The sequence below is a fragment of the Lactuca sativa genome, chromosome 4 (genome assembly GCF_002870075.4).
Source record: "Lactuca sativa cultivar Salinas chromosome 4, Lsat_Salinas_v11, whole genome shotgun sequence".
NCBI classification, from domain to species: Eukaryota; Viridiplantae; Streptophyta; class Magnoliopsida; order Asterales; family Asteraceae; genus Lactuca; species Lactuca sativa.
This window is the reverse complement of record NC_056626.2, coordinates 323,621,850-323,626,459: the sequence shown is the minus strand read 5'-3', so window position 1 is coordinate 323,626,459 and position 4,610 is coordinate 323,621,850. Positions and strand designations below refer to the sequence as shown.

At 44.6% G+C, this 4,610-nt stretch overlaps 2 pseudogenes; both read left to right on the top strand.

The window, feature by feature from the left end:
- Positions 1-684: 684 nt before the first annotated feature.
- LOC128134036 (5S ribosomal RNA) lies at positions 685-802 on the top strand (annotated as a pseudogene).
- A 195-nt stretch (positions 803-997) lies between these two features.
- LOC128134031 (5S ribosomal RNA) lies at positions 998-1,115 on the top strand (annotated as a pseudogene).
- Positions 1,116-4,610: the final 3,495 nt, after the last annotated feature.

Below are 4,610 nucleotides of genomic sequence, written 5' to 3'. Positions count from 1 at the left end.
GCCGGCGCGGTAGCGGCACGTCACGCACACACTCTCCGATTTCCGCATTTACGAGCTTCACTGGGATTTGTACTCTGATATTTTAATTAAATGTATGAATTGGTTTTTAGACACGGTTCACTGGTGTGATATTTTGATCAGACAATGTTTTAGCCTTTTATATTTTCTAAAAGTAATGTTTTTAAAACGAAATTTTTGGTCATGAAAATTGGGTCGTTACAAATGGTATCAGAGCTAGGGCACGGGTCGATGTGTTCGACGGGACGTCGAACCCTATAATGGGGGGTGAAGGTGGGTTAGACCTGATCCCACATCGGCTTGGAAGGAGAACGAAACATTCCTTATAAGGGGTGTGGATACCTTCCTTGTCACAACGCGTTTTAAAGCCGTGAGGGCAGCAGATCCCATAAGAACTCTGCGGTTAAGCGTGCTCGGGCGGGAGTAGTACCAGGATGGGTGACCCCCTGGGAAGTCCTCGTGCCGAGTGGCCCAAAGCGGACAATATTGTGATACGTGCCAGAGAGGGGTGTTACAAATGGTATCAGAGCTAGGGCACGGGTCGATGTGTTCGACGGGGACGTCGAACCCTATAATGGGGGGTGAAAGTGGGTTAGATCTGATCCCACGTCGGCTGGGAAGGAGAACTAAGCATTCCTTATAAAGGGTGTGGATACCTCCCTATCACAACGCGTTTTAAAGCCGTGAGGGCAGCAGATCCCATTAGAACTCTGCAGTTAAGCGTGCTCGGGCGGGAGTAGTACCAGGATGGGTGACCCCCTGGGAAGTCCTCGTGCCGAGTGGCCCAAAGCGGACAATATTGTGATACGTGTCAGAGGGGGATGTTACAAATGGTATCAGAGCTAGGGCACGGGTCGATGTGTTCGACGGGGACGTCGAACCCTATAATGGGGGGTGAAAGTGGCTTAGATCTGATCCCACGTCGGCTGGGAAGGAGAACTAAGCATTCCTTATAAAGGGTGTGGATACCTCCCTATCACAACGCGTTTTAAAGCCGTGAGGGCAGCAGATCCCATTAGAACTCTGCAGTTAAGCGTGCTCGGGCGAGAGTAGTACCGGGATGGGTGACCCCCTGGGAAGTCCTCGTGCCGAGTGGCCCAAAGCGGACAATATTGTGATACGTGTCAGAGGGGGATGTTACAAGTTTAGTGACAAAATCCATAGCAATGTCTTCCCACTTACCCATAGGTACAGGTAGAGGTTCTAAACTCCCGTATGGTTTCTGATGTTGTGCCTTGACTCTCGCACAGGTCACACACTCCACCACATACTTCGCAATGTCGAGCTTCATCGTCGGCCACCAGTAATAGGGTTTCAGGTCCCTATACATTTTAGTGCTACCAGGATTAATCGAGTACATGGTCTTGTGAGCTTCTTCCATCAGAAGATCTCTTATTCCTCCTGACTTAGGTACCCAAACACGATCTTGGAATACCTTCAATCCATAACCGTTTGTATCGAACACCAACGTTTTGCCCAAACGTTCCTCCTTTCGGTCATTCTTCTCAGAAGCTTCCTCTTGAGCTTTCTTTATACATTCCAAAATAGTCGAGACAACTTCTATTCTCAACGCTCTTGGCCTTTTTCTTTCAAGATTGACTTTCCGACTAAGAGCATCAGCAACAACGTTAGCTTTACCGGGGTGGTAAAGTATCTCACAGTCATAGTCCTTAAGTAACTCTAGCCAGCGTCGCTGTCTCATGTTCAATTCTTTCTGACTAAAGAGATATTGGAGACTCTTATAATCAGTGAAAAATTTGCACTTCGTTCCATAGAGGTAATGCCTCCATATTTTCAGAGCAAAAACTACCGCTGCCAACTCCAAATCATGAGTCGGGTAGTTCTTTTCGTGCTCTCTTAGCTGTCGAGATGCATAAGCGATCACCTTATCTCTTTGGATCAAAACACAACCCAATCTAACCCCAGACACATCGCTATAAACAGCGAAGTCTTCAACTCCATCGGGTAGAGATAGAATCGGTGTCTCACTTAGCCTCTTCTTTAGCAACTCGAAAGCTTCTCCATGCTTATCATTCCAAGCATAAACAACTCCTTTGTGGGTCAAAGCTGTTAATGGACCAGCGATCGAAGAAAAGCCTTGGATAAACCTTCGGTAATATCTGGCTAACCCTAAAAGCTTCGGATCTCCGTGGGATTCTTCGGTGGCTCCCACTTTGTTACAGCTTCAATCTTTGCCGGATCAACCATTATACCTTCTTGGTTGACCACGTGACCCAAGAATTGGACTTCTCTAATCCAAAAATCACATTTGGAGAACTTCGCATACAGCATGTCCTTCTTCAAGACTTCCAACACTTCTCGCAAGTGTCTGCCATGCCCTTCTTGGCTTTTTGAATAAATCAGAATGTCATCTATGAACACTATCACAGATTTATCAAGGAACGGATTACAAACCCTATTCATCAAATCCATGAATATTGCTGGAGCATTGGTTAGTCCAAACGACATAACCAAGAACTCGTAGTGTCCATATCGCGTTCTGAATGCAGTCTTCTCTATATCCTATTCTTTCACCTTCAACTGATGATATCCTGACCTTAGATCGATCTTTGAAAAATAACTCGAACCTTGTAGTTGATTGAATAGGTCATCAATCCTCGGCAACAAATATCTATTCTTTATTGTTGCCTTATTCAGCTCTCTATAATCGATGCACATTCTCATACATCCATCTTTCTTCTTCACGAATAACACCGGAGCTCCCCAGGGTGATGAACTAGGTCTTATGAAACCTTTGTCCAATAACTCCTGAAGTTGCATCATCAGCTCCTTCATCTCCGTCGGTGCTAATCGATAAGGTGCTTTTGCTATAGGTGTTGTTCCGGGCAACAAGTCAATACGGAATTCCACTTGTCGATCACGCGGTAATCCAGGAAGATTTTCGGGAAATACTTCCAGATAATCACATACGACAAGAATATTCTGCATCACCTTCTTTTCCTTCTTAGCATCGATTACGAATGCTATATACGACGTACATCCTTTGGACAAACACTTTCTGGCTTTCATCAATGAAATGATTCTAGAATTTACTCTGTGTTTATCTCCATACACCATAAACGATTCCTTCCCAGGCGGGTTTACTTTCACTATTTTCTTTTTGCATAAAATTTCAGCATCATTGCGCTAAGCCAATCCATTCCCAAAACGATGTCGAATCCATTAAGTTCGATAAGAAATAATTCCTCGCGGAACTTATTCCCATTTAAATCAAATAAGATGTTTTTCATACGATGGCTAACAGGTACAAACTTGCCACTAGCAACTTCGACTAATAAAGTATCATCTAGTCTAACAACAGGCAAAGCTAGCTTTCTACCAAATTCATGCGATATAAAGGAGTAGTTGGCTCCAGAATCAAATAAAATTTGGGCAGACAATTCATTTACAAGAAAGGTACCTGAAGCGACATCAGCTTCTTCTTTGGCAGCTTCCAGTGTCATCTGGAATGCTCTAGCTTTTAGCTTTGGTGGAATGTTGGGTCTTGCTGCTTCTTTCTTCTTAGGGCAGTCCCTCGACATGTGACCCTCCTCACCGCAACCATAGCAAACTTTCTTGGTAAGTGTGCATTCGTTGGCATAGTGCCCTGGTTTTCCACATTTAAAACATGTGGCCACCACTTCACACTTCCCATGATGCTTCTTTTTACACTTTTCGCACCATTTCGCCTCTACCTTTCCTCCACTTGCTCTCGAACCAGATTTCGAGAATTTATTTTTCTTGCTGGATCCTGAAGATCCCTCGAACTTCCTCTTTTCACCAACCTCTATCCTTTCCAGAACCTTTTCCTTCTGTTGGACCTCCACATTCTTAGCTGCTCGAACAGCTGTTTTCAAAGTAGTTTCCATCTTGACTGTCGGACCAAAGTCGGCAGGCAGTCCATTAGCGAACCTCTCGATCTTGGAGAGTTCTATTGGCACTAGGTACGGAAATAACTTCATTTTCTCAGTGAATGCCGTAGCATAGTCATCTACACTCATTCTCCCCTTCTTTGAGTTTTGGAACTCATTGTTCAGATCGATCAGATCTATCTCTGAACAATATTGCGCCCTTAGTTGTTCCAAGAACTCCTCCCAAGACATTTTCAGAGCTTTCCCTCGTGGCATAGTATCTGCCAACAATTTCCACCAGCTCAAGACTCCAGTCTTCAGTTGTCTAACTGCAAAGACAGTCTTCTGTTTGTTACTACAGTCGCAACTTTCAAATACCATCTCCATTTCGGAGATCCAATCCATAATTTCAATAGGCTTTGGGCTCCCAGAAAGACTTGGTGGCTTGGCGCCCAAGAAATTCTTGTACATTCGCCCATCGTTGTTGTTTCTCCTTTCCAGATCGTTCCTTCGTACTTCTTGAGTCCTAATTTGACTCACCATGCGACTATTGTTCCCTTCCTTTGATTGTTCGGGAATCGGTTCGGGTTCCATGTTAGGTATGATAGGTTCGTCCCTATTTCCATGCAACATCTGTCGCATTTCTTCCCTTTGTTCGGCTAACATAGCCCGAATCATGGCTTACACTCCAGCCATGGTGATCTGTTCTGGTGCAGCAGCTTCAACAACTACTTGTTGAAT